The following is a 22,262-nucleotide window of genomic DNA, read 5'->3' as shown; positions in this document are numbered from 1 at the left end:
CTCCTGACAAAGAATAGCCCCATTATTAATTAAACAGTGAAATTAAACTATAGATGCCTAAAAATATTTCCTGCTGGGGCACGTGCCCCCAAATCCCACAGCCAGGTTTATGGGAATCTCAGTCCCTAACACTGCCCTCAATCAGCCTCCTGCAGCTTTTAGGCTTGGTTTTAAGGGGCTTGAGGGGAAATCAGTGTTTGTTCCTGCCTGGAAATGAGAAAGTGTGTCCGGGAATGGGAGTGAATGCTAAAAATCCACCCAAATTTCAATTTTCCAAGGTAAATTGGAGCTAAAAATCCATCCAAATTTTAATTTTCCAAGGTAAATAGAGAGAAATAATGAGACGTCGCAGCCTTCTGAGTTAAGCAAAGCATTAAACATAAATTTATCTGTTAAGATGCCCCCAAACCCTGTTTCTTTCACGACCAGGGACCCTGCTCCATGTTTGGATGCAGGAGGCTCCATTTTTGGGGAAAAAGCACCCCAAGTTTGCACAACGGGGTGGTAAATTTGCAAAAGGAGGTCCCAGACTTGCAAAACGCCACCCCAGATTTAAGAAAAGGCACCTCAGGTTCCAAAAAACCCAGGTTTGCCAAAAGAGATCTCAGGCATAAGGAAAATCCACCCCAGGTTTAGGAAGAGGAGCCCTGATTTCCAAAACCAGCCCCCAGATTGAAGAACCATCGCCAGGCTCCCAAAAATGGGTCCAAGGTTTGCAAAAAGGGGTCCCTGATTTGCAGAAAGGGACGCCAGGGGTGCAAAAAGAGCCCCCAGGTGTGAAAAACGAGGTCCCAGGTTTGCAAAAAGAGGTCCCAGGTTTAAGAAAAGCCCCCAGATTTCAGAAAAGGAACCCTGATTGACAAAAGGACCTCCTCAGGTTTAAGAAAATCTGCTCCAAGATCAAAAAAATGGGATATTATTGTTGGAAAAAGTGGTTTTGATTTGGGCAATGAGGGTTGCAAAAAACAGCCCAGGTTCCCTAAAAGGGGTCCAAGGTTTAACAAAAATAACCCCAAAATTCAACAAAATGGGTCCTGATTCACAACCCTCCTCCCCAAATGTGAGAAAAGGTCCAAAATTTGGGTTCCAGGGTTGAAAAAAGACACCTGAGGTTCCCTAAAAGGGACACCAGAGTCCCTAAAAAGGGTCCCAAGTTTAAAGAAAAGGAGCCCTGTTTTATTAACTTAAGAAAAGTTCCAAATGTTCCCTAAAAAGGATCCCAGATTCCCTAAAAGGGGTCCCAGGTCTGCAAAAAGCCCCCCCCAAATTCAAGGAAAGACACCCCAAATTCCCAGGATGGGGCTCAGGGTTTGCACCAGGGGGGTCCTGGTTTCCAAAAGCGTTCCCAAATTTCCACAAAATTTATTTATTGGGGGGGCACAGAGCTGTAAAAATTGGTTTATTGGGGAAAGTTGGGCTGGAAAAGTGAATTTTTGGAAGACTCCAATGGTGCTGAATACACAGATCTGGTGGGGGGATCAGAGATGGACAATGGGGGCTCCTGAGGGAGAAATTGGCTGCTAAAATCAGCCTTTTTGGGGGTCTCAACCCTCCAAAATCAGTTGATTTGATATTTCAGAGCTGCAAACTGGGCATTCTGGGGAGCCCCACGATGTCAAAACCCTTGGGGTTTGTGGGGGACCCCAGGAGGGCAAAATTGCGTCCCTGTGGAGATGCAGAAATCAGGAAAATGCTGCAAAAAATTCACCTTTTTGGGAGGATCCCAACGCCACACAAAAGGGTCTTTTGGGGGATCCAAACTGGGATTCTTGGGGACTCTCTGCTGCAAAAATGGAATTTTTAGGGGAAATGCCAATGCTGGAAAAGCAGATCTTGTTGGGGACCCCGTGCTGGAAAAATGGGATCTTTTGGGGAATTCCAGGAGAGCAAAAAGGGGAACCCCAGAATCCAACCCTGATCTTCTTGGCAGGGATCCCCCACTGTAAAAAGGGGTTTTCTGGGGTCCCAGGAGTGCAAAATTGGGGTTTTTAGGGGATCCAATCCTCCAGGGGACCCCCAATGGGGAATCTGTGCTGCAAAAATGGATTTAGGAAAACGTTCTCCAAATGTGTGTGTCGGGAAATCAGTAAAACCTGCAAATCAGGAAAATGCTGCAAAAAAATTCAACTTTTTGGGGGGATCCCAACGTCACACAAAAGGGTCTTTTGGGGGGATCCAAACTGGGATTCTTGGGGGACTCTGTGCTGCAAAAATGGATTTTTTTAGGGGAGATCCCAATGCTGGGAAAGCAGATCTTGTTGGGGACCCTCTGCTGGAAAAATGGGATCTTTTGGGGAATTCCAGGAGTGCAAAAAGGGGAACCCCAGAATCCAACCCTGATCTTCTTGGCAGGGATCCCCCACTGTAAAAAGGGGTTTTGTGGGGTCCCAGGAGTGCAAAATTGGTGGTTTTGGGGGATCCAATCCTTCAGGGGACCCCCAATGGGGGAATCTGAGCTGCAAAAATGGATTTAGGAAAACATTCTCCAAATGTGTGTGTTGGGAAATCAGTAAAATGCTGCAAATCAGGAAAATGCTGCAAAAATATTCACCTTTTTGGGGGGATCCCAACGTCACAACAAAAGGGTCTTTTGGGGGATCCTAAGGGTGAAAACTGGGATTCCTGGGGGAATCTGTGCTGCAAAAATGGATTGAGGAAAACACCCCCCAAATTTGTGTGCTGGGGAAATCAGTAAAATGCTGCAAACCAGGAAAATCCTGCAACAATTTCACTTTTTTTGGGAGGATCGCATCACCACAAAAAAGGATTTTTTTGGGAGACCCCGAAGGTGAAAACTGGGATTCTGCGCTGCCAAAATGGATTTAGGAAAACGTCCTCCTAATTTCCCTTTTGGGGTCCGAGGGTCCCGGATCCTGGGTGGAATTCCCGCCCCTGTCACACGTGGGAATTGCCCTTGAGGCCCCCGATGGACATTGCCCTTCCCAAAGCTGAGTTTTGGGAAATGATGGAGCTGGCAAACCCCCCTGTGGGGCTCAGGGCTGAGATTTCCCTGGATAATCCTATAATTCCTGTAATTCCTATAATTCCTGTAATTCCTGTAATTCCTTCAGCCCCAGCTCCAATCACAGCCAATAAAAGCAGCAAAAATCCCCGTTCGGAGCAGAAAAGGTTTTGTTAGGGCGGGTTATGCCCTAAAATCTGCATGATCATCCCCAAAACTGGAATTTAGGGGTTCCCTCCCCAGAGTTAAACGTGTGAAATTGCAGTGGGGGGATTGCAGGGCAGGATCCCCCAATTTTCCAATTTTTGGAAAATGAGTTCTGGGATTCCCCCCAAATTTTTGCAGCTCAGAATCCCCCATTGGGGGTCCCCTGAAGGATTGGATCCCCCAAAACCACCAATTTTGCACTCCTGGGACCCCAGAAAACCCCTTTTTACAGTGGGGGATCCCTGCCAAGAAGATCAGGGTTGGACTCTGGGGTTCCCCTTTTTTGCTCTCCTGGAATTTCCCCAAAAGATCCCATTTTTCCAGCACGGGATCCCCAACGAGATCTGCTTTCCCAGCATTGGGATCTCCCCTAAAAATTCCATTTTTGCAGCACAGAGTCCCCCAAGAATCCCAGTTTGGATCCCCCAAAAGACCCTTTTGTGTGGCGTTGGGATCTCCCCAAAAAGGTAAATTTTTTTGCAGCATTTTTCTGATTTGCAGCATTTTACTGATTTCCTGACACGCACATTTGGAGAACGTTTTCCTAAATCCATTTTTGCAGCACAGATTCCCCCAAGAATCCCAGTTTTCACCCTTAGGATCCCCCAAAAGACCCTTTTTTGTGGCGTTGGGATCCTCCCAAAAAGGTGAATTTTTTTTGCAGCATTTTCCTGATTTGCAGCATGTTACTGATTTCCCAAACACATATTTGGAGAACGTTTTCCTAAATCCATTTTTGCAGCTCAGATTCCCCCATTGGGGGTCCCCTGAAGGATTGGATCCCCTAAAACCACCAATTTTGCACTCCTGGGACCCCAGAAAACCCCTTTTTACAGTGGGGGATCCCTGCCAAGAAGATCAGGGTTGGACTCTGGGGTTCCCCTTTTTTGCACTCCTGGAATTCCCCAAAAGATCCCATTTTTCCAGCACGGGGTCCCCAACAAGATCTGCTTTTCCAGCATTTGGATCTCCCCTGAAAATTCCATTTTTGGAACACAGAGTGCCCCAAGAATCCCAGTTTGGATCCCCCAAAAGACCTTTTTGTGTGGCGTTGGGATCCCCCCAAAAAGGTGAATTTTTTGCAGCATTTTCCTGATTTCTGCATCTCCACAGGGACCCAATTTTGCCCTCCTGGGGTCCCCCACAAACCCCAAGGGTTTTGACATCGTGGGGCTCCCCATAATGCCCAATTTGCAGCTCTGAAATGTCAAATTACCCGATTTTGGAGGGTTGGGACCTCCAAAAAGGCTGATTTTAGCAGCCAATTTCTCCTTCAGGAGCCCCCATTGTCCATCTCAGATCCCCCCACCAGATCTGTGTATTCAGCACCATTGGAGTCTTCCAAAAATTCACTTTTCCTGCCCAACTTTCCCCAATAAACCAATTTTTACAGCACTGTGCCTCCCCAATAAATTTTTTTTTTTTCCAATGTAGGGTCCCCCATGGAGGGTCCTCACAGAGTTCCATCTCTTCAGTAATAACAACAACAACAACAACAACAACAACAACAACAACAATAATAACAATACCATCAACAACAACAACAGCAGCATTTAATGATAATTTTAATTATTTGGGAACTGTTTCTTTTACTGGTTTAAATGGGTTTTTAACTGGATTTCCCCCCATATTTTATTAAAATCAAATGGTAACAATCCCCAATTGGAAATGGCAGATGGAAATTGCCCCTATAAATCTGGATGTCCTGAAAAGTGTTTGGGAAAAGGCAAAATTTGGTGTTTTAGTGGCAGAATACAGGGGAGAAGATAATAATGAATCTGAAAATGAAGGACTAGGGAAGGAAAATGATGTGGAAGTTAAAGAGTGTAAAAGATAATGAAAGGAAATGAAAATAATGGAAAAAAACTTAAGGAAAATGCAGGAGGGTAAAAATGGGAATAAGGAGATAAAGAGTAGAAATAATGAGAAAATAAAACCAGGAAAGAAAGGATAAAAGCATGTGAATGCAAAAAAAGAAATGGAAGGAAAAAGGAAAATAATATAAAATAATTTAAAAAATAAGTATAAAATTAAAAAACCTCCAAAATAATGCAGAGTAAAGGGATAATAAATTAATTACAAATAAAAATGGACAAATAAGGGAGTAAAATGGATAAAAAGGGAAAAGAATGGAAATTAAAAAGAATTTTAAAATGAGAAAAATATAAAAATTAGAAGATAGAGGAATAAAATGTAAAAATAAAAGAATAGAAATATAAAAGAATATAAAATAGGAATTAAACCCTATTAAACCCTATTAAACCCTAATTAAATATAATGCAAAAATGCATTATATAAAATAAAGGAAGATAAAAATGAATAAAAAAGCTAATAGAAAAATTATGAATGAGTAAAAATCCAGAAAACAACGATAAAATGAATTCTAAATAAACTAATATGAAGAAAACAAAAAAAATCAAAATAATATAAAAATTATTACAAACAAAAGACTGAAATTAAAACAATATCAAGATAAAAAAACCAAACCCCACAGAATGTTAAAAAAATTAGAAATATATTCAAATATGTTCAAATAAAAATATAGAAAATTTCTGTATTTCAATAAAAATATAGAAAATAAGTAACCTTAAAAACTTAAACAAAACAACCCCAACTCCGAGCACGTTAAACTCCAGGGATGCAAATCGGAACCCAGCGCAAGAATTCCATTAATTCGATTTTTATTTTTGTTTCCCCGTCCCCCCTGAGCGCTTCCCTTGGCTGCCAAGGGAATTCCAGTGAGGGAAGGACTCGGATCAGGAGCGCTCGCACCTCCTCCTGCTCTTCTTCCTCCTCTTCTTCCTCCTCTTTTCCTCCTCCTCCTCCTCTTCCTCCTCCCCGCGGGGGTTCCCGGCCCTTTGTTCCCCCCACAAAGCCACATCCCGCCCTCAATAGCACCGGGGTTTTTTTTTTGCAGTTTCCTAAATTAAATAAACATTTTTTTTTTTTCCACCTCCCACCCCAGCTTTCTGGAATTTTCCTGCCCCGGGAATGGCCCCAGGCGGGTTTGATTTGATTACTTTTTATTTTATTTTATTTTATTAATTTCTTTTTTTTTTTTTAGAGTTTGTTCTCCAGCTGTTCCGGGAAGAGGAAAACAACGCGGGCCCCAAAGCATCGCCCTGGGCGGGGAATCAGAGCCCAAAAATACCTGGGAAAAAATTCCAGCCTGGATTCAACCTGTTAGAAAAGGCTTTTCCCTAAAAAAACAGGCAGATTTTGGGATTTGAGAGGATGCTGAGGTTCCTGTATCCCTGCCTACATCATCTGTGGTACCCACAGCTGGTGGGATGCTGCAGGCACATCCCAAAAATCCTTCTCCCACATGCTGGAAAATGCTCCCCCAGAAATCACAATTCCTCCCCTTGGTGGGGCCTAAGAGGGAAATTTGGGTGAAAGTTTGAAATTCTGCCCCCAAAAGTCACAGTTTCCCTTCTTTGTGGTATTTAAGGGGGAGTTCTGGAAAAAACGATGAGAAATCCACTCCAAAAGGTCCCAATTTCCCTCCTCAGCGGGATCTGAGAGGGAAATTTCAGAAAAAATATTGGACAATCTTCACCTTCAAACTCACTGTTTCCTCCTCAGTGCTATTTAGAGGGGAAATTGTGGGAAAGCTGTGGAAAGTTTCCCCAAAAACATCTCAATTCCAGTGGGATTTGAGTGCTCAGGGCCGGTTCCATGAGTGCCACGAGGTCCCAGCTCCCTCTCAGGATCAAACTCTCCTAAGGCGTGGAAAATTAACCCTAAAAAGTCACATTCCCCGGGTTGTGGGTTTCTCTGGGTCTGGATTGAAGGCACTGAGACAGTAGTTCATGTTCACACTCAGGTGTTTATTATTTCTTATCAGTAAAACAGTCTCACTGCTGTGAGCTCAGCAGCTTTTCATTAGAAGGCACAAAATGGCCAACAATCTCTTGGTACAAGGGCTTTTCAGACTAAACTGTCCAATTAAGAGCTGACACCTGGATTATTTCCCCTTTTAACCCAATAACTGATTTTCAAAAGCTCAAAATGCAGACTTTTCTGCCCAATTACAAAATGCCACCCAAACCCATGGAGAAGGAGGAAGCAGAAGAAACCCAGGACAACACCCTCTGCCCTCCATCTTGCTCCCATCCACAACACACTAAAAATCCCAAAACCTCAATTTCTCACCAAATGTCACACCTACACTGCTTTCTATAATTTATTTCACACTTTTGTGGATTCTGGTCTATCTTGAAGTCTGGGAAACTTTCTCCATGGATGAGGGTCAGAGTCAGTGCTGCCCTGGGGGTCAGGGCACCCCAGAGCAGACAGAGAAATATTCCCTGTGGTGCTCTGGGTTTCCACACCCCAACACTGGTGGAATTTAAATGGTGAAAATTTGGAAAAATGATAGAAAATATGCAAAAAAAAAAAAATCAGATTTTCTCCCTATCACAGGGACTCAGAGGGAAAATTTTGAAAAAAATGATGGAAAATCCACCCCAAGAATCACCTCCTCCAGCGGGAGCTGGTGCTGTTGGTGTCATGGGCTCACCCTTCTCCCAGCTGGGAGCTTTTGCTCCGCTTTTCCTTGGGAAAAGAGACCAAAGGATGAAGAGGTTTTTCCATGGGATTTGAAAGATTAAAATAAGGAGTGTTTATGGAGTATATGTTGTTAATTCTGTTTATTTTAGTCATCTTTGGACAGTATTATATTAATATTGAAATATGGATAATAATTCTATTCTATTCTATTCTATTCTATTCTATTCTATTCTATTCTATTCTATTCTATTCTATTCTATTCTATTCTATTCTTCTGTATTATATCTTATTATATATTTATGATATCTTTATTATCTTTATTAGCCTGTATTATATTACTATTTTATCACACTCTATATTGCCATATATTCATTGTACAACATATCCCAGCGAATGAATATTATATTATATTATATTATATTATATTATATTATATTATATTATATTATATTATATTATATTATATTATATTATATTATATTATATTATATTATATTATACTAATATATTATATTATATTATATTATAATTATATTATATTATTACTATACTATACTATATATTATATTATATTATATTATATTATATTATATTATATTATATTATATTATATTATATTATATTATATTATATTATATTATTATTACTATACTATATATAGTATTTATAGTATTATTAGATTATTAGTATAGTTATATGACACATTAATGCTATTTTTATCTCATATATTAAATACAGATACAAATTCCCAACTTCCTTGTGAAAAAGGCCCCTAAGCCCTCATATATCATTATTTTAAAATAATTTTTGCGTCTTTCTAACACAAAAAAGACCCTGAACCTTCCATATATTTAAATTTATGTATAATTTTTTTGCCTTCTGCTGCAAGCCCCACCAGAAACCCTCTCTATATTTGTATTTAATTTTACCATTTTCTAGTGCAAAGAGGACCCTCATATCTCTCTATATATATATTTTCTATAGACTTTTATGGCTTTCTAATTAATAAATACCCTCAAAATATGTTTTTTATCTCATCTTGCATCACCCTAGTGGAAAAATGACCTCTACCTACCTTATATGTATTTTTAAATATATATTTATGGGGTTTTTTAGCCTTTTATTGCAAAAAAGACCCCCAAACCTCCATTTTTATTGTGTTTTATGTGTTTTGTTGTGGCTTTCTTGTAAAAAAATCCCAACTAACCTGAGAATTTATATATTTACATCCAATTTTGTGCCTTCTTAATGCCAAACCCACCCAAATCCTCCTAGACATTCATCTATAATAAGTATTTTACTTATTAAACATTTTGCTTTAAAACCCTTCCACTGTTCCCTGCTGCCCCAAATCCTGATATCAATCCATTTTCGATGGATGCAAAATGATAATTTCTCCCAAATTTTTGGCAAATTTGATCGATTGGGCAAAATCCTCCGTGCAGAAATGTATGTGTTATACCTTGATATTTTTTGTTCTTTCTTCTAAATTTATTTTCCCACCTGGGGAAATGAATTTTCAGGACTTGGAGGGAAAAAATAAACGAGGTCTTGTGCCCACAAACCCCACAGAAATCGTGGTTCCGTTCAGCAGGACGGGAATTTTTCAGGTGGGCAATGTGGGAACTCAAAGGTTTGGAGGCTCGATGGAAAATTACTGCAGGGCAAACAAAGAAATCTGGGATTTGGGAATAAACAGGCGGGCCAGGAAGCTGGGAGGAAACCTTGGGCAGGGGAAGGGAAGAGAGAGAAAAGCTCCCGCTGCGGGGGGCAGCGAAAATAACCCCGGGGGGCAGCGTGGGAAAGGGGCCGGCAGGGGGACCCCAAATGTGGGGGGTGACAGGGGGACCCCAAAGGAACCCCAAATGTGGGGTGTGATAGAGGGAGCCCAAATGTGGGGTTTGGTAGAGGGACCCTAAAGGGACCCCAAATATGGCGTGTGACAGAGGGACCCCAAAGGAACCCCAAATGTGAGATTTGGCAGAGGGACTCAAAGGGACCCAAAATGTGGGGTTTGGCAGAGGGATCCCCAAATGTGGGATGTGACAGAGGGACCCCAAAGGGACCCAAAATGTGGGGTTTGGCAGAGGGTCCCCAAATCTGGGATGTGTCAGAGGGAGCCTAAATCTAGGGTTTGTCATTGGGACCCCAAAGGGACTCCAAATGTGGGGTTTAGCAGAGGAACCCAAAATCTGGGGTTTGTCAGAGGGATCCTAAATTGGGGATTTGTCAGAGGGACCCCAAAGGGACCCCAAATATGCGATGAGACAGAGGGACCCCAAAGGGATCCCAAATCTGGGGTTTGTCAGAGGGATCCTAAATCTAGGGTTTGTCAGTGGGACCACAAAGGGACTCCAAATGTGGGGTTTGGCAGAGGAACCCAAATCTAGAGTTTGTCAGAGGGACCCTAGATTGGGGATTTGTCAGAGGGACCCCAAAGGGACCCCAAATATGCGATGAGACAGAGGGACCCCAAATGTGGGGTGTGACAGAGGGACCCCCAAAGGGATCTCAAATGTGGGGGCGACAGAAGGACTCAAAGGGACCCCAAATCTGCAGTTTGGCAGAGGGACCCCAAAGGGACCACAGATATGGGGTTTGGCAGAGGAACCCCAAATCAGGGGTTTGGCAGAGGGATCCTAAATTGGGGATTTGTCAGAGGGACCCCAAATGTGGGATGTGACAGAGGGACCCCAAATGTGGGGTTTGGCAGAGGGACCCAAATGTGGGATTTGTAAGAGGAACCCCAAAGGGACCCCAAATGTGGGGTTTGGCAAAGGAACCCCAAATCAGGGGTTTGGAAGAGGAAGTCCAAAGGGACCCCAAATCCTGGATTTGTCAAAGGGACCCCAAATCAGGGATGTGTCAGAGGGACCCCAAATCTGGGGTTTGGCAGAGAGATCCTAAATTGGGGATTTGTCAGAGGGACCCCAAATCTGGGATTCCAAAACCCAGCTCCAGGTCCCAGGGGTCGGGGGGCACCCCCCGATTCTGCCTTTGGGGCGGGGAGGGTTGGGAATTCTGGGGGCAAAGGGAATCAACCTTCCCCTGGGGTTGTTTGGCCTCGCGGCTCTTTGTGAAGGGCGGGTGTGCAAGGCAGGGAGTGTGAAAAGGAATGGGGAGTGTGCAAGGGAATGGGAGAGCAGAAGGGAATGGGGAGTGCGCAAGGGAGTGAGGAGTGTGCAAGAGAATGAAGGATGTTCAAGGGAATGAGGAATACGGAAGGGAGGGAGTGTGCAAGGCAATGGGAGTGTGCAAGGGAATGAGGAATATGGAAGGGAGGGAGTGTGCAAGGCAATGGGAGTGTGCAAGTAAATGGGAGTGCAGAAAGGAATGGGGAGTGTGCAAGAGAATGGGGAATATGGAAGGGAGGGAGTGTGCAAGGGAATGGGAGCGTGCAAGGGGAGAACGCGTGTGAAGGAAAGAACCGAGCAAGGGAAGTGAGTGTGTTCAAGGAGCAAGTGTGGAAGGGAGTGAGTGTGCAAGGGGAACAATCCCAGAAGGGCACCGAGCTGCAGAAGGCCTGAGTGTGCAAGGGGAGTGCACGAGCAACAGGAGCGAGAGTGGAAGGGAATGAGTGTGCAAGGAGAGTGAGGGACAGAGGGAGACAAAGGGATGGAGTGTGCAAGGGCATGATGGAACAAGCACATGGAAACGAGTGTGCAAAGGGACAAGCGTGCAAAGGGAACACTCCAGGGGAGCAAACTTCCAAAAGGAGCGAGCCTGGGAGGGGAGGGAGGGTGGGCAGGGCAGCAAGGGCACGAGTGTGCAAAGGGAGATGTGTGGAACGGCGGTGAGTGTGCCAGGGGAGCAAGAACAGACTGAGGTGAGTGTGCAAAGGGGTGAGTGTGCAAAGGGAGTGTGCAAAGGGGCTGTGGGCAGCCAGGTTGTGCAATGCCAGCCCCCATGCTCAGCTCCCACCGGAGCCCCAGCATTTCCCACTCCCTTGTAAGACAGAGGGACCCCAAATCTGGGATGTGGGGAAGGAAACTTCGAAAGGAAGCTTCAAAATACGTCCATCCAAAAAAAAGGGCCTGGAGCTGGGTGAGCTCCCAGCATTGCCAGCCACGGCTTGGGGGCTGGCAGCAGCATTTGGGAGGTTTTTTGGGAGCAAATTCCCTAAAGTCTGGCTCCTGAGCCAGCAGGTGGGATGTGGGGGATGCAGGAGATGGGAGAAGCCTCAGCTGTGGTTGACCCGGGGAAGAGGTCTTGGACACGCTGCTGCTCCCCAGTACTGGGGGATTTTTTTAATATCATCCAGCTCTGGAGCATCCCAAAAAAACGGGCAAAGAGGGGATGAGGAGGCAGGAAGGAGGCAGCTCCCGGGCAAGACAGTGCCCATCGCCCGGGTCAGGCCGGCACACGCCCACCCCACCCTGGGCAAGGGCTTGGAATGAGGAAGGAACTGCTCTGGCTCCTGCTGCTCCTGCTGCTTCTCCTGCTCCTGCTGTTCCTGCTGCTCCTTCTCCTGCTCCTGCTCTGGCTCCTGCTGCTCCTTCTGCTCCTTCTGCTGCTCCTGCTCTGGCTCCTGCTATTCCTGCTCCTGCTTCTGCTGCTGCTCCTGCTGCTGGTGCTGCTGGTGCTCCAGCTCCTTCTGCTCCTGCTCTGGCTCCTGCTGTTTGGCTCCTTCTCCTGCTGCTCCTGCTGCTCTGGCTCCTGCTGTTCCTGCTTCTCCTGCTGCTCCTCTGCTTCTCCTTCTCCTACTGCTCCTGCTCTGGCTCCTGCTGCTCCTCTGCTCCTTCTCCTGCTCCTGCTCTGGCTCCTGCTGCTCCTTCTGCTCCTCTCCTGCTCCTGCTCTGGCTCCTGCTATTCCTGCCCTGCTCCTGCTGCTGCTCCTTCTGCTGGTGCTGCTGGTGCTCCAGCTCCTGCTGCTCCTGCTCTGGCTCCTGCTTCTCCTGCTGCTCCTGCTCCTGTTCCTGCCGCTTCTCCTGCTCCTGCTGTTCTCCTGCTGCTCCTTCTCCTGCTGCTGCTGCTCCTGCTGGCCACACCATTCCTGATCCAGGCCAGGAGCCCTTGGCCTTCTTGCCCACCTGGGCGCACTGCTGGCTCATGTCCAGCTGCTGTCCATCTGTCCCTGCAGGTCCCTTTCTGCCTGGCCGCTGTCCAGCCCCTCAGCCTGTAGCCCTGCAGGGGTTGTTGTGGCCAAAGCGCAGGACCCGGCACTTGGACTTGTTAAACCTCACACCAATGGATTCATCCCTTGGATCCAGCCTGCCCAGGACCCTCTGCAGAGCCCTCAACCCTCCAGCAGATCCACACACCTGCACCCAGCTTGGTGTCATCTGCAAATTTGTTAATGGTGGACTCAGTCCCCTCATCAATGAAGACCAAGCTGCTCCTGCTGCTCCCACAGCCTGGAAGTGCTGCTGGACCCTGGCCGGGGCCTCACCCAAAATCCTCACCCAAAATCCAACCCCATCCCACAGTGACCTGTCCCTGGGTGTCCCCAGTGCAGGACCCCTCGGTGGGACCCTGCTCCAGGACATCTGCCCATTGTCACCCAATGGAACATCTTTTATTCCTCCATGGAATGTCCTTCATTCCCCACACGTGTCCTTCACCCCATGGGGGTCCTTTATCCTGCAGATGTTCTCCATTCCCTGAACTTCCTTCACTCCACAGGCGTTCTTCACCCTGTGGATGTCCTTGACACCATGGATGTCCTTCCGTCTGCAGATGTCCTTGATCCCACAGACATCCTTCACCCCATGGGTGTTCTTCATCCCGTGGATGTCTTTCATCCCCCATGAGTGTTCTCCACCCCAGAGACATCCTTCATTCTATGTGTGTCCTTCATGCTATGTGTGTCATTCATTCTAGGTGCGTCCTTCATTCTATGTGCGTCCTTCATCCCATGGATGTCCTTCATCCCATGGATGTCCTTCATCCCATGGATGTCCTTCACCCCATGGATGTCCTTCATCTCCCCATGGATGTTGTCCACCCCAGAGATGTCCTTCATTCCATGTGTGTCCTTCATCCCATGTGTGTCCTTCACCCCATGGATGTCCTTCATCTCCCCATGGATGTTCTCCACCCCAGAGATGTCCTTATTCTATATGTGTCCTTCATCCCATGTGTGTCCTTCACCCCATGGATGTCCTTCATTCCATGTGTGTCCTGCATCCCATGTGTGTCCTTCATCCCATGTGTGTCCTTCATTCCATGGATGTCCTTCACCCCATATGTGTCCTTCATTCCATGTGTGTCCTTCATCCCATGGATGTCCTTCATCCCATGGATGTCCTTCATCTCCCCATGGATGTTCTCCATCCCAGAGATGTCCTTATTCCATATGTGTCCTTCATCCCATGTGTGTCCTTCACCCCATGGATGTCCTTCATTCCATGTGTGTCCTTCATTCCATGTGTGTCCTTCACCCCATGGATGTCCATCACCCTGCAATCTCCTTTATCCCCCATGGCCCCTGCCCCATTCCCACTGGGAAATGTCATGATATTCCACATCCACGTCATGATATTCCACATCCACGTCATGATATTCCATATCCAAGTCATGATCTTCCCTGGACTCAGCCCTCACTTGGATCCAGGGTGACGCATTCCCGAGCCAGCCTCGACTCCTGCAACAGGCGGCAACAAGCCCTGACCTGACCCCACCCCACAAATTTTGGGGCCCTGGTGGCCAAGCAGGGCAGGTCCCAGCAGCTCTGGGCTGGAGCAGTTTTGGGAGGGTGTTGCCAGGATTTGACCTTGGATGTGGGAAGGGAGAGTTTTTTTGCTGACCCACATTTTTGGGAGGTCTGTGGGAAACGGGGGTGAAGCCCTAAAATGCTGATCCCCTTCAATGCACCAGGAAATGTGGAAAAGAGGGGGAAAAATCCATCTCAAATCCCAGGTTGGGGAATACAAAATGAAATTCAGAAACCACAGGAATTTCAGAGACTGAAAAGGGTGGAAGGGATCAAAGTGGCTGCGTGGGAATGGGCGAGCCCCAACAAGATCCGGGGTGACCTCACTTTGACATTCCCAAAAACGTGGATCCATCCTGCTGTCACTGCTCAAAATCTCCCAAAACCGTGGCTTGAGGCCCCCAGGGAACCCTGATGGTGAATGTTTCAGACCTTATGGGATGTTCTGGGCATCCCCCAATCCCGCTGGGACGCCGAGCCGGTTCCCCGGCGTGCCGGGACGTGCTGGGAAGCACTTTTCCAGCATTTCCCTATCTCCTCCTTATGCAAGGAATTCGGTGCTAAAATGCAGCTGAAAAGTGCTGGGGGCTTTGCCCCGGCTCCATCCCAGGATGCTGCAGAGCTGCTGCCCGTGGGGGCTGCATTTTGGGGTTGCATGGGAATTGCGCAGGAGCAACGCGGGATTGCGTGGGATGGCTGCGTGCAATTTCATCATCTTGCATGGGGTTGCGTGGGTGACATGGGAGTTGCATGGGATGGCTGCTTGGGATGGTTGCAGGTTATTTAATGGGATTCCTTGTGTGGCTGTATGGGATGGCATGGGATTCCATGGGATTGCATGGGAATTGCATGGGGTGATTGGATGGGATTGCATGGGAATTGCATGGGAATTGCACGGGAATTTCACAGGAACAACATGGGATTGCATGGGATGAGTGCATGGGATGGTTACAAGTTATTTAGTGAGATTCCTTGTGATGGTTGTATGGGATTCCGTGGTATTCCATGGGGCGATTGGATGGGATTGCATGGGGATTGCATGGGAATTGCATGGGAATTGCACGGGAATTTCACAGGAACAACAGGGGATTGCATGGGATGAGTGCATGGGATGGTTACAAGTTATTTAGTGAGATTCCTTGTGATGGTTGTATGGGATTCCATGGTATTCCATGGGGTGATTGGACGGGATTGCATGGGAGTTGCACGGGAATTGCACAGGAGCAACATGGGAATTGCATGGGATGGTTGCAAGTTATTTAATGGGATTCCTTGTGGTGATTGTATGGGATTCCATGGGATTGCGTGGGATTCCATGGGATTGCATGGGACGACTGAATGGGGTTATTGACGGGATTGCACAGCATTTCATCAGGTGAATCCGTAGGACTGCATGGGATTGCATTGGATTCCACTGGGATTGCACCGGATTGCGCCGGGATTGCACAGAATTCCATGGGATTGCACAGGACTGCGTGGGAAGGGAGGCCTGGGAGCAGGGCAGGAGAGGCTCACTCAGGTGGGAGGGTGTGGGATCAGGCGCAGGGGAACTGTGAGGATTTTTGAAGGAGCTTTGAATGAGTTTTGAGTTGTTTTTGATGATGTGGTTTCTCATTTTTTACAGAGGCGGGAAGGGCGAGTTTGGTTTGCATTGTTGCTGTATGGTTTAGAAAGTTACAGGACTTTTAGTTACAAGACTTTCTAAGGAGTTATTGAAAAACAAAGCACTATAAGGATATGTACATTTTTGACTCAATCTTTAAATATTTTGTTTTATGGAGTTATATAAGTTTTCTTAGTTAATTATGTTATGATATATAAACTTACAGTACTGCATTTTAATCTCTTTGTTTACTCTTGTGCCTACTTTATTTTTTTCCATATTTTAAACTCTAAAACTTTAAACCTTCTTTTGTTTAGCTTAACATGTTTCTGCTTTAAAATATAAACCTACATTTTCCCTTTTAGCATTTAAGTTTGGAAATGTTTTCTCAGGTTTCAGATTAAATCTTGTGTTTACTTCTAAGGTTCGGTTTGCAGGTTTAAAGCTCTGGGAGCTCTTTGCATTTCAGATTCCAGCAGGGGATATCTGGGATGGAGCTGGCCACCCTTGGGCGCATCCCCAGGGCTTTCACCTGCCCCCAGCCCATTGACATCCCTGGGAATGGGGAAGGAAAATCCACCTGCAGAGATACCAGAGCCTGCTTGGCCATCAGCAGATTCCAGACCCCTCTGAGCCTCAAATTTGGGTTACAAATCCTTAAACCTGCAAAACGCTGGGATATGGCACAAAAAGTATCTTGGAAAACCACCAAAAATGGGAATTTCATGGCAAACAGCGCTGATCCCCCTTTTCCACAGCCAGACCCTCCCCATCACCCCCATTTCTGGGGGGTCTGAGCCCCCCACTCTGTTGTCTCCACTTCCACCTAATGAGTGGAGCCTTTCCCTTCTCCTCATTAAATCCTGCTCATTAACCCACGGGATTTAATTGCTCCCGACCAGGGGCAGCAGGAGCCGCATTTCCAATTTCCTTCCCTTAATTCTTTTAATTGGGAGAAGCAGGGGGATGGTGACCCAGCACCGCCAGAAAATCCACCCAGGGCACAGGGCTCGGGAATATTTTCCATCTAAAATCTTTGTGTCACCCCCAAAAATAGGGAAAATATCCCCAAATCCACATGGAAAGGGTTGCAGGAGCTGTGCTGTCACTCCCATTGGTGCTGACAACAACAGCAGTAATAATAATAATAATAATAATAATAATAATAATAATAATAATAATAATAATAATAATAATAATAATGACAATAAGAATAATCTAACCTTTTATTGAAGATTATTTATAACAAAAAATATTGGGAAGATTTGAAGATTTTTTTGGGAAGTTCAGAGATTTTTTTTTTATTTATAATAAAAGGAGGTTTGGAGGTTTGGAGATTTTTTTAAATTTATAATAAAAAATATTTTTGGGGAGATTTGGAGGTATTTTTTATTTATAATTAAAGGAGGTTTGGAGATTTTTTAGAATTTAAATTAAAAAATATTTTGGGGACATTTGGAGATTTTTTTATATTTATAATTAAAGGAGGTTTGGAGATTTTTTTTTATTTATAATATAAATATTTTTGGGGAGGTTTGGAGATTTTTTTATTTATAATAAAAATATTTTTTTGGGAAGTTTGGAATTTTTTTTATTTATAATAAGAGGAGGTTTGGAGGTTCAGAGATTTTTTTTTAAATTTATAATAAAAATTATTTTTGGGGAGGTTTGGAGATTTTTTGGGATTGAGCTGTTGGCGTGGCTTTTCTTCTTCTCCCACTTGAGAAGGAGTTTGCCACCTGCCTCCTGGGCTTTTTGGGAGCTGCTGAATCAGGAGTTTGGGCAATGGGGTTATGGAGAGGGCGGGTGAGGCTGTGCAGGGAGAACCTCACAAAAAATCGAGTTGCGTTCCCAAAAAATCCGATTGCATCATCCTGGAATGGTGATAAATCCCCCAAACCCCCATCGGATTGAATTGTGCTGTCCTGGGAGGGTGATGATCCCCCAAATATCCAATTGCATCGTCCTGGGAGATTGGAACCCTCAAAAAGCCAATTTGTATCATCCTGGGGGGATAACGATTCGCAAAAGTGGATCACACTGTCCTGGAAATCCACTAGACCGCCCAAAAATCAGTTCTCACCATTGTGGGAGGGTGATAAGCCCCCCAGAAATCCCACTGGGTTGTCCTGGCTGGGCTCTATCCCTGCAAAAATTGAAATTCATCCCCCTGGGAGGTCAGTGCTGCCCCTTCCCTCACCCCCAAATCAATCTGCGCGGTCCTGGAATGAGGATAATCCCCCAAAATTCGAATTCCATTATCCTGGATGGGTGACGCCCCCCAAAACAGAATTGCATTATGCTGGGAGGATAACGACCCCTCCCAAAATCAAATTCTACAAGCCTGGCTGGGCGTTGTCCCTCCAAATTATCAAATTGTGTTGCTCTGGGTGGGTTATGACCCACTCGGAATTCAAATTGCCGGGAGAGTGATGCTCCCCAAAAATTCATATTGCCCAAAAAAATCTATATTACAGCACACCAGGAGGGCAATATCCCTCAAAAAACCCCAAATTGCATCATTCTGGGAGGATGGGAGCCTCCACAAAAATCAATTCTACTCATCCTGGCTGAGTGAAATCCCCCAAAAATCAAATTGTGTCATCCTGGGAGAACAACCATCCTAAAAAATTTGAATTTCATTTTTTTGGAAATGTGATATCCCCAAAAATCAAATTGTGTCATCCTGGGAGAACAACCGTCCTAAAAAAATTGAATTTAATTTTTTTGGAAATGTGATATCCCCCAAATAAAACCGCAGCATCCTGGAGGGAAAATGACCCCAAAAAGTTGAGCAGCAGCGCCCAGGCAGGACGGAGGGGCCGCTCCCTACCCGGGACAATCGGGATCCGAGGGATTTTCAGCTCCCGGATTTGCTGAGCCGCCTTCTCTGCCTCCGACATGTCCCTGCAGCCGAGCGCTGATGACACACGAATACCTGACTCATTATTATTCAGGCAGTTAATTAGGTAATGGCCATTAATCCTCCTTCCTGCGGGGCGGGAATTGCCCGTGGAGCCTGCACCGACCCATTCCCAGCTCAGAGCGGGCGCTTCTCGTTCTCGCCCGCAGCCCCAGGGACTTTGAATGGAAGAAAATCGGATTTTTGGGGCTTTTCTTTTTCCCTCGCTGATGTTTTCCAGCTGGGGATGCCAAATGCGCCTTGTGCAGCAAGAGGGAAATCGTTGCGAAATTAATTAATTGAGAACGGGGCGTCCCAAAAATGCGGCGTGTCCTTCTCCATCCGCAGTGTGGAACACCTCGGGCTCACATCCCGACAGCCTTCCCACCCTCTAAACCAACATTTATGGATCCTCTGACTCCAAATCCCCCAAAATTCATCCCAAAATTCGCCCCCAGCCCTTCTCCAGGCTCCTCAGCAGTGATCGGGCATTCCAGGGATGCCAAGGGCTGGAAGGAGGATCCCGTCCCAGCCGGCAGCTCCGGGGTTCTCAGAATGCCTCTGACATTTTGGGTGAAAAATCAGGATTTGGGGCTTTTTCGCTGGGTTCTCAGAACGCCTTACATTTGGCAAATTGGGCTCTTTTGAGTGAAAAAATCAGGATTTTGGGGTTTTTCACTGGGTTGTCAGAATGCCTTACATTTGGCAAATTGGGCTCTTTTGAGTGAAAAAAAAATCAGGATTTTGGGGTTTTTCACTGGGTTGTCAGAATGTCTTAAATTGGGCAAATTTGGCTCTTTTGAGTGAAAAAATCAGAATTTTGGGGTTTTTCACTGGGTTGTCAGAATATCTCACATTTGGCAAATTGGGTTATTTTGAGTGAAAAAATCAGGATTTTGGGTTTTTCACTGGGTTCACGGAATGCCTTACATTTGGCAAATTGGGCTCTTTTGAGTGAAAAAAAAAATCAGGATTTAGGAGTTTTCCAAGCCTGGCAGGGAATATGGGACGGGAAGACCAATGTAAAGAAATTCATCACTCTTGGAGCAAACACTGGATTGTCAGAATGCCTTACATTTGGCAAATTGGGCTATTTTGTGTGAAAAAAGAATCAGGATTTTGGGGTTTTTCACTGGGTTGTCAGAATGCCTCACATTTGGCAAACTGGACAATTTTGAGTGAAAAAAAATCGGGATTTAGGGGTTTTTCGCTGGGTTCTCAATGCCCCACATTTGGCAAATTGGGCTCTTTTGAGTGAAAAAAAAAATCAGGATTTAGGGTTTTTCCAAGCCTGGCAGGGAATATGGGATGGGAAGACCAAAATCTGCCTGTCCTACCTTTTTTCTTTCTCTTCCTACCTATTTTCACCTATTTACACCCATTTTCTCCCCATTACACCTTTTTTCCCTCCTTATCCCAGCCTTTATTCTCTCTGATCCAACTTTTTTTCTCAGTCCCACCCTTTTCTTTACTCTCTGTTCCACCCTTTTCTGTCCCTAATCCTCCCAATTTTCTCCCGATTCCACCCTTTTTTCACTCTGTTCCACCCATTTTCTCCCCTTTTCCACTTTTTTTTCTCCCTATTCCACTCTAATTTTCCTTCCATTCCACCTTTCTAAGTTTGTGTTCCACCTCTTCTCCCTATTCCACCTTTTTTTTGTCCCTGTCCCACTTTTTTTTCCCCCTCGTTATTCCACCTTTTTCCTCCCTGTTCTTCCGTGTTTTCTCCCTGTTCCACCAATTTTCTCCCTATTCCACCCTTTTTTTTTGTAATCCATCTATTTTTTCCTCCCTTTTCCACCTTTTCCCCCCCAAGGTGGAGAAAATCCCAATGACTGGAACCCAAAACCTCAGCAACTCTCCCCAAAAAAATTCCCCCATGGCATCCTGTACATCACAGCAATGGGATGAAATAAAATCAAATAATTAATCCAAAATTAAAAAAAAAAAAAGGGGGAACATCCCTGTAAATGAAGACAGGAGTGGCCATTATCTTCTTATTAACATTAATGATTAATTATTGTCATTAACAGCCTTTAACTTCAGAAATAGCTCCCCAAGGGGAAAATCATGGGCAAATCAGAATTAATTCATCATAATATCACAGAAGAAGGAGGAAAACCCCTTTTTCTGCTGCTTTAGGGCTTCTTTGGGAAACCCAAGGCAGTTTTATGGAACGGGAGAAGTGGGATTAAACAGATATATTTATAAAAAAAACCATACAAATAAAAAAATAACCCCATATTGCTTTATTCTTGGGGAAGGGCTGGGAATCCTCATGCATGGGCATGTGAGGCTGAAGGGAAAATGGATTTTTGCCGCCCCTCCTCTCGTGGGTTTGGGCTCTGGCACAGCGCTCTGGTGCTGGCCGTGACTCACAAGGTTATTTTTAGCCCTGACCTCTTTTCTCCCCATGTTTTCATCCTGGTTGTGGTGCCCTAAAAATGCAAAATAAGGCACGAAATGGAAAACCCCACCTTTGGAAGAGCCAGAACTGGGGGGTTACGTTCCCCTTTTTGTGGATAATGGAGAAATTATCTTTATTTTCCCATCTTTGTTGTGTTTGTTGAGTGAAAAAGCCAACAAAACCGGGTCACTTTAGGACAAGGAAGTCGCTGCCGGGGCTGGAAAACTTTTTATTTATTGATTGGGATACATTAAATTATAATAATTGGTTTTATTTTATTCCTGCTTTTTCAGACGTGGAACTTTTCCCCGTTCCACTCTAACCCAAGGACTGCAGGGTTTAACACACTTTAATCCCAGTTTTACTCATCCTGGGGTTTAACTAATCCTGGTTTAAGGACAAAAAGTGAAACCCAAGGAGCTCCAGCTGTTAAATCCAAATATTAAGGATATTCAGGAGCTCTGTGGCATCCCAAGAGCTGGAGCAGGGAACATCCCACAGATAAGGAGCCAAAAATCTTTTGGGAGCAGCTGAAAATCCCTCAGGAAAAGCCAAACCAGTTCCAAGCGAGGCTGAAATCCCTGTGGGAGTCGTGTCCACGTTACCCAACCCAATTTTATGACAAATCCTATTTCCGGATGGACTTTACCCTCAGTGTGATCACCTGGGCTGAGGCTCCCCAGGCGACCCAACCCCAGCTCAACCCTCCCCTTCCGAGAGCCTCATGCCAGGAAAAACTCCCAATCCATGGAATTCCTGGTGGGATCACTGGGCAGATGTTGGCAGCTGGTCCAGCTTGGGCTGTTGAACCAGAATTACGTACTTTTTTCTATAATTTTTTTTTTGGATTTGGAGGAATTGGGATAGTGGAGATATCCCCATTTTTGGGGGATTTTTAGCTGGACTTTACAAGGATAAACCCCGATTTTTTGGCTCAAGGAAATATTTTAAAGCTCCTCGAGTCTCAAACATGTTGGAGGACACTGGGAATATTGAAATAAATTCCTCCCTGGAGTG

The sequence above is a fragment of the Camarhynchus parvulus genome, chromosome 21 (genome assembly GCF_901933205.1).
Source record: "Camarhynchus parvulus chromosome 21, STF_HiC, whole genome shotgun sequence".
NCBI classification, from domain to species: Eukaryota; Metazoa; Chordata; class Aves; order Passeriformes; family Thraupidae; genus Camarhynchus; species Camarhynchus parvulus.
The sequence above is the reverse complement of the archived record's forward strand: the minus strand, read 5'-3'. Positions refer to the sequence as shown.